Raw genomic sequence first — 14,673 nt, 5'->3', positions numbered from 1 at the left:
GTGGTAGGTCCTGGTTATTTGGTTGCAGAGAGGACACCATTAATGTCTAAGTCTCTGAAATTGGTATGAGGAGCACAGAATGCTTAGGCAAAGTGTGGTTTAAAAATGTTTGTGCAGTGTCAATGCCAGTATGCTGGTGAATGGATTTAATCCAGCACCTCCCTGGCTTGGAAGGATCAAAGGTATAACTAGAGAAATGCTTAAAGTTTTTTAGTTTCAAGTGGGAGGAGCAATTATAAAATGTTGAGAAAAAAAAAGAAAACAAAGGGGCAATTCACTGTCTTCTGAGGCTCAAGAGGATATAAGGGGAGTTTAATTGTGTCTTGAATTTGCTATTTAAACACAGAAGGAAATTTTCTTTTAGCCAAAGATCATTTGCTTTTTATAAATCAAAACTCCCATGTTCCATCAGTGCAGGCCAAGGCCAAATGAGTAGGCAGCTTGGCAGAACATTCTCTTAATGAATGATTAGTGTTTATTTCACAAATAAACTTGCTTTGTTTGAGCCTCATACAGAACAGAACAGAATTGGAATGTTAAAAGCCTAGTCAAGAAATCATTGATATAAGCTTGAAAACATCCCTTGTGTTTTAGAGCAGGCAAAATGGAAGCTGGCACTCTGCAGGCTGTGTCCCTCCAGGTGATTCCCACTTGCTGAAGCTGTCACCAGCTATGGAGATGCAGCCACTCCCTGCTTCACTCCATTGCGCTGTGAGTGGCATAAGGGGGCTGGAGCAGGCCACAGTATTTGGCCTTTTATAATAAATTGTGGTGTTGCCCTTCTCCCAAATGTCAATGGCAGTAGCCATGGTGGGTTCAATAATATATCTAGGGGACCCTTTCTAAAATAAATAAAATATATAGCACTGTGATGGGGTATACCTGCCTCACACTGGACAAGAAGGGGTTAGCACCATATTGTGGGATGTGGAAGCCACACCTCCTCGCCACTGCTGGGCATGCTGCAACTGGAGCCTCAATGTAAAAGGAAGCAGCCCAGCTCAGTCAGGGCTGACCGCTGAGGAGAGGGGATGCATGTTGCAGGGTCCCTGCCAGGAGCAGCTGGAGCCACAGACCACAGAGGCCAGGCATGCTGAGACCGAAGTGGATACCCAGCTGCCCGCGGTAGCCCAAGAGGGGACAGAGTCGACAGGAGCTTCGCTGGCCTACTACCCCAGAGGCCCAGCAGACCAGTGGATGACAGCACAGGAAACCGGGGTAGGAAGTAGCCCGCAGGAACTAAACATTGCTCTGATTGTAGAACTGGGGCGAAGTCAGCATGTTTCGGATGGAACCCCACTGCCCTAGTGGTGAATACAGTCACCACTGACAGGGCCCTGGGATGGGACCTGTGGAGTATGGAGGGCCCAGGTGGGTGGCAGCCCACTTCCACCCTGGCGACTAGGCTACACAGGCCTGCATAGGAGGGCACCCGTATTGACTCTGGCCACTAGGTCACGTAGCCTAGAATAGCAGAGCCACCATATTGACTTGGATTCAGAATCTCTGCTGGGAAGTCCAAAGCAAAGCAGGGCCCCTGGACAAAGCCCCTAGTCTCTCAGTTCAAACTGGGTCCCCTATCCATTCAGAGTCCACTGCTTAGGTTGTTACTATTGTGCCATGATCAGGGCCGGCGCTTCCACTAGGCGACCCTAGGCGGTCGCCTAGGGCGGCAGGATTTGGGGGGCGGCATTTTGCCATCCTCGGTGGAAATTTGGCGGCGGGGGGTCCTTCCGCTCCAATTCTTCGGCGGAAATTCGGCGGCGGGTCCTTCACTCGCTCCGGGACCCGCCACCGAAATGCCCCGAAGACGCGGAGCGGAAGGACCCCCGCCACCGAATGCTGCGAGGAGGAGCGCTGCCGCCTAGGGCGGCAAAAACCCTGGCACCGCTCCTGGCCATGATCCCCCTTTCCCACTGTTACTGCTCTCTGTAGTCCATGTGTTTTCTGTTGCTGTTAAATTCTACCCAAGTGGATGAATTTACAGTTTGAATTTTATTTACCTCCTTTACAATTAATCTAGAGATTGTAATTTATAACCTTCATCAATAATACAGGTATTAACTCCTCTCTTACTGTAGGCTGTATCTTTCCCTTTTGAAGAAGGGGAGGAATCATCTCATTAGATGACAATCGCCAACAGATCTTCAGTTTCACCAGACCATCCCCTCTGGGAGGCAGGGCCTCTAGCTGTGCCGATCTGGCAAGATGTGGTATCATTGGAATGTGTGGAAGATGAGGCTCCATGGGATTCTCTCTGGTTGGTTTTTATACTGCAGCCATCGTTGTGGTAGCTAAGCTTGCATCTGTTTGGACATCTGCATACAAGGCCATCCCCATCTGTGGCATCAGTATTCCTCAGCAGCTGCCCTGTTGCCACTTGCACCTACCTGTACCTATGTGAGTCCTCTAATGGAGTTCATGTAGCATGCACTGGCTTATTCAGCTTGGACTATCATTATTTACACTGAATTCCAAGGGGAACATGGCACATGAGCAGTGTGGCAGCACACTTTAGAACATAAGAACATAAGAACGGCCGTACTGGGTCATACCAAAGGTCCATCTAGCCCAGTATCCTGTCTACCGACAGAGGCCAATGCCAGGTGCTCCAGAGGGAGTGAACCTAACAGGTAATGATCAAGTGATCTCTCTCCTGCCATCCATCTTCACCCTCTGACAAACAGAGGCTAGGGACACCATTCCTTACCCATCCTGGCTGATAGCCATTAATGGACTTAACCTCCATGAATTTATCCAGTTCTCTTTTAAACACTGTTATAGTCCTAGCCTTCACAACCTCCTCAGGTAAGGAGTTCCACAAGTTGACTGTGAGCTGTGTGAAGAAGAACTTCCTTTTATTTGTTTTAAACCTGCTGCCCATTAATTTCATTTGGTGGCCCCTAGTTCTTGTATTATGAGAATAAGTAAATAACTTTTCCTTATCTACTTTCTCCACATCACTCATGATTTTATATACCTTTGCTCGTTAACTAGCCAATAAAGTTAGCTGAACTATAGGAGATAATAAACTTGCATAATATTAGCACCTTTCTTTCAAAGATAACTCTATATCTCAGACATTTTGGCCTTGGATCTCCTCATTCACTCATGATGATGCTCAGCAGTTAATATATGGACACTTAATTGATAGGTGAGCAGCTTTAGGGTAGGTTTTCTCTTTTTTCCATGTTATGAAATGAGGATGCTCCAGGGTGAAAGATTACATCCACTATATGATACTGTATAGTTCTGATCTATTTACATGGCCCACATTACTGCAATACCTAAGCCCATTAATGAATTTATCCTCGTGAAACTCCTGTGATGTAGGGAAGTAGTATTATACCCATTTTTACAGATACAGATATAGTGAGATTAAATTACTTGATAAGGTCACACACAATATTACTCAACTTCCTCTATCTCTAATTGACTTGCCTAGGAAGTCTGTGGCAGAGCCAGGAACTGAATCCAAATTTCCTAAATCACAGCCTAAGTCCTTACCACAGCTCTTAGGAATAATTACTCTTTAGTATTTCTCTTTCCCCCTCCCCCTTCCTTTGAGTATTACCTCAGCAGCTGGCCTGTTTTGCTATTTCTTTTGTCGTCCATTCTTTTAGTGTGGGTAAGGTGTACCTCAAAGTCTGGGCTACCTCAGGGTTGATGTTGATGTTTCTCAGGGTGATTTATGAATAACCCAGACCTGTCTGGGGGTTGTGGTCCTGAGCTCACCTACCTGCCTATGCCTCTACTAGTTGGCTTGAACCACAATTGTGTGTCCATGGTTTTTGTGTAACTGTGAGGTAATGTTTTTCTGTTCTTGTGTTGTGCTTCTCTGCTACAATTTATAGTTTCAATTGGTCTCAGCACTAGGTCTCATGTGGCCTTGCAAGCAAGGCACAGGTCTGGGAGACTTGTGTTCAGTTGCTGGCTCTGCCATAGACTTCCTGTCGGACTTGTGGCAAGTCACATAGAGCTAGAGGAAGTTGAGTAATATTTTTCTCAATGTACAGACAGGTTAATTCAGGAACAGAGAAGTTATGGGCTAGAGATTATGATCCTTACTCACACTGGTGAGCACTTACTCACATGAGAAGTCCTATTGACATCTATGGGACAGCCTGTGTAGGTGTTCACCAATGTGAGTAAGGGTTATGCAATCTAGCCCATAATTTCTCTGTACTTGAGTTAACCTGTTTGTAAATTAGGAATGATATTACTCAACTTCTTTACGAGGTACTGTGATACTAAATACTTTAGTGTTTGTAATGTGCTTTGAGAATCTCACATGGAAGGTGCTATAGAATTGTGGTGGATTGCCAGTCCATTGTATTTAGACCTGCCACTCTCAGTGCAGGTGTTAGTCCCAATGCCCAGTGGTAATTCTCTCCCCATGATTTCCAATAGGGCTTGATCCAAAGAAGCCCTCTGAAGTCAATGGGAGAGTCGTTCCACTGACTCCAGAGGGCTTTGGGTCAGGACCATAGTGTGCATCTCTGATGGTGAAGCACCACGTAGCACACTATTTATTATTATTTTTAATATGTTGTTTATTATGCCTCCCTCAGGACAGTTCCCGCTATTCAGCTTCTGAACCAGGACTCCAACTGAGTAGTAGTACCCATCCTTTGACCTCTTTGATTGTCCACTGTGTAATAGTTTATCAAATACCTGATTGTAACCCAGTTAGATCACATCCACTCTTTTACCGTGTCAGTATTTTTAGTCTCTCTTTCAAAGAGCTCTTTCCATTTTGGCCCTGTCTAGCTTAGGAAAACAGGTCATGGTTAACATCATGTTAGCTAATGTGTTTTCACTAATACGTTTTTAAACACTAATGAAAACAGGGTTTAACATGTTCAAAAGATCAGGGTCAACGTTAGGCTATCCCCTAGCTAACATGTTTTTAAACATGACATGTTTGTAGAATGGACATACAGTACGTTCTTTGTCTATTCGGACCAACTCTTTGTAAACTCATGTTGAGAATTATCTCACTTCCTAGTGTCTCCCAAGCAGCTATGAAAGGTTCCAAACTGTTTCCTGACACTAAAGATATTTAGTCTATAATTAACTGCTTCACCTCTTTTTCCTTTTGTTTCATATTGGCACAACAATGGCTTTCTTCCAATCCACACAAACCTTCCTTGCTTTGTGTGAAATATGAAAGGAAGTATTAATAGGAGTGCCAGTGCTTTACTTAATACAGCCCAGGGGTGAAACCTGTGTTGTATTAGAGATTTAATTTTTTTTCTTCCTCAGTATGCTATAGCTCATTTTCTGTTGCCTGAAATTTGTGTGACCTGCTTGTTTCTTGATGAAGATTGTTCTTCTTCCATCTCATTTTCATAAATATTATTAAGAACCCCAGGAAAATAGTCATTTAAGACTTACATATTTATTCTAATTAGTAAGGTCCCTTCATTGTTCCTGGTCTATTTATCTCATCACTTCTTTAAAATTGCACCTTCATTTGTGCTTATAGCAAAGGAACAATTTTTTAAAACTAAAATTTATAATTATTTTTCACAAATAGCAAATGTTTCAGTTAAGAATCAGTTAAAGAGGAGAGTATTAAAAAAAAACAACCTCAGAAACTTGTGCATGAAAAACACTAAAACTCTAAAAGCACAGAAGTTTTCTTACAAAAACCCAGCTTAAATGGCAGAGATATCATTGTATCAGAGTTTAATTTCAGCAGTCTGAAACTTTCTTCAGAAATGAAGATAAATGACTTTCTAAAACCTTTGTTTCCACAAACAGACTGAGGGTCAGAATTAATTAAAACTAGGGCTGTCAAGCGATTAAAAAAATTAATCATGATTAATCGCACTGTTAATATTAGAATACCATTTATTTAAGTATTTCGGATGTTTTCTACATTTTCAAATATATTGATATCAATTACAACACAGAATACAAAGTGTACAGTGCTCACTTTATATTTATATTTTATTACAAATATTTGCACTGTAAAAAACAAAAGAAATAGTATATTTCAATTCACCTAATACAGGTACTGTAGTGCAATCTCTTTATAATGAAAGTTGAACTTACAAATGGAGAATTATGTACAAAAAAAAAACTGCATTCAAAAATAAAACAATGTAAAACTTTAGAACCTATAAGTCTACTCAGTCGTACTTCAGCCAATCGCTCAGACAAACAAGTTTGGTTACAATTTGTAGGAGATAATGCTGCCCACGTCCTGTTTGTCACCTGAAAGTGAGGTGAGAACAGGCGTTCGCATGGCACTGTTGTAGCTGGCATTGCAAGATATTTATGTGCCAGATGTGCTAAAGATTCATATGTCCCTTCATGCTTCAACCACCATTCCAGAGGACATGCATCCATGCTGATGATGGGTTCTGCTCGATAACAATCCAAAGCAGTGCAGATTGACGCATGTTCATTTTCATCATCTGAGTCAGATGCCACCAGCAGAAGGTTGATTTTCTTTTTTGGTGGTTCGGGTTCTGTAGTTTCCGCATTGGAGTGTTGCTCTTTTAAGACATCTGAAAGCATGCTCCGCACCTCATCCCTCTCAGATTCTGGAAGGCACTTCAGATTCCTAAACCTTTGGTCAAATGCTGTATCTATCCTTAGAAATCTCACATTGGTACCTTTGAGTTTTGTCAAATCTGCTGCGAAAGTGTTCTTAAAACGAACATGTGCTGGGTCATCATCCGAGACTGCTATAACATGAAATATATGGCAGAATGTGGGTAAAACAGAGCAGGAGACATACAATTCTCCCCCAAAGAGTTCAGTCACAAATTTAATTAACGCATTATTTTTTTAATGAGCATCATCAGCATGGAAGCATGTCCTCTGGAATGGTGGCTGAAGCAAAAAGGGGCATATGAATGTTTAGCATATCTGGCACGAAAATACCTTGCAACGCCGGCTACAACAGTGCCATGCTAATGCCTGTTCTCACGTTCAGGTGACATTGTTAATAAGAAGCAGTTAGCAGTATTTCCCATAAATGTAAACAAACTTGTTTGTCTTAGCAATTGGCTGAACAAGAAGTAGGACTGAGTTGATCTGTAGGCTCTAAAGTTTTACATTGTTTTGTTTTTGAGTGCACTTATGTTACAAAAATCTACATTTGTAAGTTACACTTTCACAATAAAGAGATTGCATTACAGTACTTGTATGAGGTGAATTGAAAAATACTATTTCTTTTGTTTATCATTTTTACAGTGCAAATATTTGTAATAAATAATAATATAAAGTGAGCACCGTACACTTTGTATTCTGTGTTGTAATAGAAATCAGTATATTTGAAAATGTAGAAAAACATCCAAAAATATTTAATAAATTTCAATTGGTATTCTATTGTTTAACAGTGTGATTAATTGCGATTAATTTTTTTAATCGCAGTTAAATTTTTTTGAGTTAATCGCGCAAGTTAACTGTGATTAATCGACAGCCCTAGTTCATAGGTTATAGTTCAAAGTCCAAATCTCATATTCAGGGCGTACAGCATAACTGGGACCTCAGTCTTGCAACTCAAACTTCCCCCGATGAAGCCTAAGCAGATCTGAGATGATAAAATCGGGACCCAAGGATCTTTTATACAATTTCATGTCCTCTTTGACAAGTTGGGATTTCCTCGGGAAACAAAAGGTAATTAGGATGACTTTGAAGGAGGTCCATCACTGGTACTTAGTTATACGAATTAACATAAGGCCATTTGCTTTTTGCTCCACCATTCACAGTAGATTTTAAAGAGAGATGAATACCGAGATATCCCGTGTTTACAATTCATTTACATGGTATTAGAATACACCATAGACTGGGACTGTTGATTACATTGTCAACCCTACTCATACATATGTAAATACACAAAAACACAAACATTATCTCCCCACGTGTCTTTTGAGGGTTATTTATTTTGCAGGATGTTTAACCCTTTCTAGCCATGCGTCACACCTCCAGCATGAGACTGGTGTGGAAGGGCGAAATTAGAGCTCTTGGATACACCTTAAGGACCTTCCAACATTAATATGAGCTGTGTTTACATTGAATTCTTTCTAAGGCCAAATTATTGATGCATGCTTTGGCCCCAGCCAAAAACTTGGCCCATACTTTGTGAAACACTTTAGTGATTCCAGGGTTTGGTGTATGTGTTAACTTAACATAGCCATTAATGTTCATTAGAGAGCACTTCCACTGGCATTCAGCCATGAAGGTTGTGAGGTGTTGTACCCCAGTTTCCCTTTGTGCACAGCAGTTCAAGCTTGTAGTGTTTTTTCTGCTGTGGAAAGTTTGAGAAATGTGTCTATGCATTATCTGTGAAGCCTCAACATTATTAGGCTTTTTAACACAAAGTGTGTTCTTGTTGAACCAAACAGCATAATCATAAGGGTTTCTATTATGTACCACTCTTAACATGTCCAAGGGCTTTTCCAAAAGATCATGCACATTGTACATTTTTACAGTTCTTGGTATCAGCAACGAGTTAGTTACAATCATTAGCAATAACATCAGTTTTATCACAAGTGTACATTTACAATTATTTTTGTCATGCCAAGCCCTTGGTTTAGACAAATCATTCTTTAGGTCAGCTTGTTCAATATCCCTTTTGAATCTTTGTAGCTTTTTCTTGACCTCAGGGTCTTCCTTAATGTAGGCTTTCAGTTTAACTACTTCCTTGGGGTTTTGGTATTTTAGGGTTAACCTGTGGCTTTTATTTGCAAGGTTTAATCCTTCCCTTCCTCCCTGTCCAGTAGGATTAAAATCTGAACTCTTTTATGTAACAGATTCCATTGGCTGGCAGGGTGTGTCCTCTTTGCTAATGGCTATCGGCAAGTCTTTCTCTCCCCAGTCAGTCAGGTAATTTGCATCAACACGCTAGGGTGACCAGACAGCAAATGTGAAAAATAGGGATGGGGGTGGGGGGTAATAGGAGCCTATATAAGAAAAAGACCCAAAAATCGGGACTGTCCCTATAAAATCGGGACATCTTGTCACCCTACAACACACACACTAGCTTGTTTACTAGTTTTCAGATCCTCAAGCTTTACCAATTCCAAGGCTGGACTCTGTTTTAAAGAGATACCATCCATTTTCACTAGCATGTTAGACTCAAGGTTCTTTTGTCCTTCCATTACCAACCTCTGCTTCCACATGGAATCAGATGTCAAGTCCACTAAGAGACTACAAGTCATATCCAAAATATCTAGAGATGACAGTTTGCCTGCTCTCCCCTGCATCCTTGTGGGTTAGTGATAAGGCTGTTCTGCTCTGAAAAACCAGTAACCCGATCTTTCCTCAATCCCTGAGTCACAGACTGATTACTTAAAGAATCAACATGGAGACATTCATGTTCCAACAATATTGTCTCCCCAACAAGCTGGTTAAGCTTATAGGGCTGTTTAAACTCCCCAACTATTTTTATTTCATCTGAAATCTTTTCAAAGCTATCCACACTGGGTCTTTCTAAAGGAAGGTCAGTGGATCCAGACACATTTGAAAGATTTTGGCCATTAGGCACCAACACACTTTCTTCAGAAGAGAGACTGTTTACTATCAACAATGGCCCATTAAGAGTCAATGGAAACAATTCCTTTTCACAGACTTCAAAGACTTCACCAAGAAATTCCTGTCCTTCTGCAATATCATGCACTGCACCAGGTTCTTTCTGAGCTTTATTTATGTCCAGAACTGACTTTGGCACAACAGACAAATCACCAAACTCCTTCTGAGTTTCACATACATCCAGAATCACCGCTGGCCTATCAGGGGGATTTTCACAAAACCCCCTTTCAGGTAAATTGCTAGACTTCATAATCACAAGATTAGAAGCATTCTCTTCCTTGTTACAAGTTTCCACACTGTCAGTGGGTAACATAGTCAAATCATCTTCATGCTTTCCTTGTGCCCTGGCTATAATATCACCCTGATCAGTCAAGGTAGTCATATCTTTACCCAGCAAAACACTAGCAACAGGCAAAATAAAAGCACCAGAATCGCTTGGTCTCTGGGAGCTATTTATGACATTAACTGGATACAACCTAGCTACGTCATCATCCCTAGCAGATGCAAATTTAGGACTACTTCCTTCCTGGACTTCAGTTGTATCCGGAATCAACTCTGGGTCAACTGATAAACACTGAGCTATTTTACACACATCACTTTTTCCTGGGTCAGGCTTACGTTCCCAAGCTTTACTAGCCAACAATTTATCACTCACCAAGAATGTGCCCTTTTCCTCCTCAGTTAGGGCTTTAACATTTCCCTCAGCCTTATCTAATGCCAGATTCACTTCTGAGATACCAGACAAGACACTCAGAAATTTCTTCCATATATGCACTGCTTCTTTGCACAGATAAACAGCCATTTTCCTCAGACAAACATTTGGAGAAACCCTCCATAGGCAAATCCTTGCCCCTAGTAGACACAGGTTAGGGATTATTTCTTTCCTGTGACTGGTTTATGTCATCAACATGACTGGAAAAGTTTTAATATCATCCCCAATCAAAAGATCCTTAGGTAATAACTTCTTTACACCAGCTATAACTTCATGTTTAACACCATTCCGTTCAAGATGGATTCTGGCTAAAGGCACACTTACAGTAAACTCATAGAGGATTACAGTATTCACACTCTTATCTGGTAAATAATCTTCCTCTTTGACAAGATCCGCTTAACAAGAGTGATGTTAGAAGCTGTAATTTACCCTAAACAGCTTTTACCATTGACTTTTACATTCTTTGCACAAGTTATGGGGTTGCCTTCACCTGCGCTCACAGTAAAAGCATTTACATAAAAGGTGGCAGTGTTGGGGTGAATTTGGTTACACACAGTTAACTGCTTAGAGTTAGACCATATGCTTAGAGTGACTATAACTGGCTCCCCACTAAGACCCCGGTCACAGTGGCGTAGTCTGGCTAGGATCCACAGAACCAGGTCAATTAAGCTTAGGGTGACCAGATGAGGGAAAGAAAAAATCAGGACACATGGGGGGAGGAGGGGGCAAAAAAAAAAAAAAAGCCGAGTCAGTCCCTGCCGGCGGAGCTTTGAATCAGAACCCAACACTGTTAAAATTTGAAATTTGATATTGAGAGTTTTAAAGGTTAAAGATAGTGACCATGAGCCAGAAGGCATCAGCAGAAGCAATCAAACTTGAAGCTGCTAAAAGAGAACGCCTGTGTTTTGCACATGAACAAAGAATGGCATATATGCGATTGCAGGAACTAGAAGCTAAGGCAGAAATGGACAGACTTAAGCTCCAACTCAGAAGAATAAAGGAACTGTATCATCCTGAAGAGCCAGCTCCTCTCAACAGCAGTGTTACAAACTGGATAGATTCTATCCCCATCTTGCTGTTGAGAGGAGCTTCCTTTGTTTCAAACAAAAAGCTGCCCAGCACATGGCTTGGAGGCCTTAGAGTTCAGTCCATAGGCATGCCCCTGCATATCTTGCTAACTCATAAGGTGTATCTGCCTTCTCTCAATGGGTCAGTTGTATAGCTGATGGTCCTTAATTGGCCATCAAGCAGGCTAGGCAGAGCTGATGCCCAAACTGTCTGGAGGTATGTCTACACTACGAAATTAGGTCGATTTTATAGAAGTCGATTTTAGAAATCAATTTTATACAGTCGATTCATATGTCCCCACTAAGCGCATTAAGTTGGCAGAGTGCGTCCTCACTACCGTGGCTAGCATCGACGTATGGAGCAGTGCACTGTGGGTAGCTATCCCACAGTTCCCGCAGTCTCCGCCGCCCATTGGAATTCTGGGTTAAGCTCCCAATGCCTGATGGGGCAAAAACATTGTCGCGGGTGGTTTTGGGTGCATGTCGTCAGTCACCCCTCCCTCCGTGAAAGCAACGGCAGACAATCATTTCGTGCCTTTTTTCCATGCAGACACCATAGCACAGCAAGCATGGAGCCCACTCAGCTCAGCTCACCGTCACCACTGCTGTTGTGTCCTTGGTGTTGCTGTCAGCAGACAGTGCATTAGGACTGCTAACTGTCGTCATCCATTGCTTCCGCTGCAACTCTGCTCTCCTGGTGCCATGAATCCACCTAGCGGGTCCTCTCGTCGTTCTGTATAAATATCTATTCTCGTGGCATCCGTCATCATCCACTGTTTCCGCTGAAACTCTGCTCTCCTGCAGATGCCATACCAACGCAAGCATGGAGCCCGCTCAGCTCACAATTGCTGTTGTGAGCATTGTAAACACCTTGCGCATTATCCTTCAGTATGTGCAGAACCTGCAAAAGCAGGCAAGGAGGCGATGACAGTGCGATCACGATAGCGATGAGGACATGGACGTAGACTTCTCTCAAAGCACGGGCCCTGGCAATTTGGACATCATGGTGGTAATGGGGCAGGTTCATGCCATGGAACACCAATTCTGGGACCAGGAAACAAGCACAGACTGGCGGGACCGTATAGTGTTGCAGGTCTGGGATGATTCCCAGTGGCTGCGAAACTTTCGCATGCATAAGGGCACTTTCATGGAACTTTGTGACTTGCTTTCCCCTGCCCTGAAGCGCAAGAATACCAAGATGAGAGCAGCCCTCACAGTTGAGAAGCGAGTGGTGATAGCCCTGTGGAAGCTTGCAACGCCAGACAGCTACTGTTCAGTCGGGAATCAATTTGGAGTGGGTAAATCTACTGTGGAGGCTGCAGTGATCCAAGTAGCCAACGCAATCACTCTGCTGCTGCTATCAAGGATAGTGACTCTGGGAAATGTGCAGGTCATAGTGGATGGCTTTGCTGCAATGGGGTTCCCTAACTGTGGTGGGGTGATAGACAGAACGCATATCCCTATCTTAGGACCGGACCACCTTGGTAGCCAGTACATAAACCGCAAGGGGTACTTTTCAATGGTGCTGCAAGCACTGATGGATCACAAGAGATATTTCACCGACATCAACATGGGATGGCCAGGAAAGGTGCATGACGCTCGCATCTTCAGGAACTCTGGTCTGTTTGAACAGCTGCAGGAAGGAACTTACTTCCCAAACCAGAAAATTACCACTGGGGATGTTGAAATGCCTATAGTTATGCTTGGGGACCCAGCCTACCCCTTAATGCCATGGCTCATGAAGCCATACACAGGCACCCTGGACAGTAGTAAGAAGCAGTTCAACTATAGGCTGAGCAAGTGCAGAATGGTGGTAGAATGTGCATTTGGACGTTTAAAAGCTCTCTGGCCCAGTTTACTGACTAGGTTAGACCTCAGTGAAACCAATTTTCCCATTGTTATTGCTGCTTGCTGTGTGCTCCACAATATCTGTGAGAGTAAGGGGGAGACGTTTATGGCGGGGTGGGAGGTTGAGGCAAATCGCCTGGCGGACGATTACATGCAGCCAGACACCAGGGCGATTAGAAGAGCACAGCTGGGCGCCCTGCACATCAGAGAAGCTTTGAAAACCAGTTTCATGACTGACCAGGCTACGGTGTGACAGTTCTGTGTTTCTCCTTGATGAAAACCTGCCCCCTTGGTTGGCGCTACTTCCCTGTAAGCCAACCGACCTCCCCTCTTCAATCACCGCTTTCAGAGGCAATAAAGTCATTATTGTTTCAAAATCATGCATTCTTTATTAATTCATCACACAAATAGGGGGAAAACTCGCAAGGTAGCCCAGGAAGGGTGGGTGAGGAGGGAAGCACCGGGTGGGGTGGTGGATGAGGGGAGGAGGGAAGGACAAGGCCACACTACAGTTCAAAACTTATTGAATGCCAGCCTTCTGTTGCTTGGGCAATCCTCTGGGGTGGAGTGGCTGGGTGCCCGTAGCCTTCCCCTCCTTTCCCCCGCATTCTTGGGCATCTGGGTGTGGCTAATGTAACGCCAATATTTAAAAAGGGCTCTAGAGGTGATCCCGGCAATTACAGACCGGTAAGTCTAACGTCGGTACCGGGCAAATTAGTCGAAACTATAGTTAAGAATAAAATTGTCAGACACATAGAAAAACATAAACTGTTGAGCAATAGTCAACATAGTTTCTGTAAAGGGAAATTGTGTCTTACTAATCTATTAGAGTTCTTTAAAGGGGTCAACAAACATGTGGACAAGGGGGATCCAGTGGACATAGTGTACTTAGATTTCCAGAAAGCCTTTGACAAGGTCCCTCACCAAAGGCTCTTGCATAAATTAAGCTGTCATGGGATAAAAGGGAAGGTCCTTTCATGGATTGAGAACTGGTTAAAAGACCGGGAACAAAGGGTAGGAATTAATGGTAAATTCTCAGAATGGAGAAGGGTAACTAGTGGTGTTCCCCAAGGGTCAGTCCTCGGACCAATCATATTCAACTTATTTATAAATGATCTGGAGAAAGGGGTAAACAGTGAGGTGGCAAAGTTTGCAGATGATACTAAACTGCTCAAGATAGTTAAGACCAAAATAGACTGTGACGAACTTCAAAAAGATCTCACAAAACTAAGCGATTGGGCAACAAAATGGCAAATGAAATTTAATGTGGATAAATGTAAAGTAATGCACATTGGAAAAAATAACCCCAACTATACATACAATATGATGGGGGCTAATTTAGCTACAACAAGTCAGGAAAAAGATCTTGGAGTCATCGTGGATAGTTCTCTGAAGATGTCCACGCAATGTGCAGAGGCAGTCAAAAAAGCAAACAGGATATTAGGGATCATTAAAAAAGGGATAGAGAATAAGACAGAATATATTATTGCCCTTATA

Source organism: Terrapene carolina, unplaced genomic scaffold, assembly GCF_002925995.2.
Source record: "Terrapene carolina triunguis isolate 2854851 unplaced genomic scaffold, T_m_triunguis-2.0 Scaffold85, whole genome shotgun sequence".
NCBI classification, from domain to species: Eukaryota; Metazoa; Chordata; order Testudines; family Emydidae; genus Terrapene; species Terrapene triunguis.
This window is presented reverse-complemented; position numbering follows the sequence as displayed.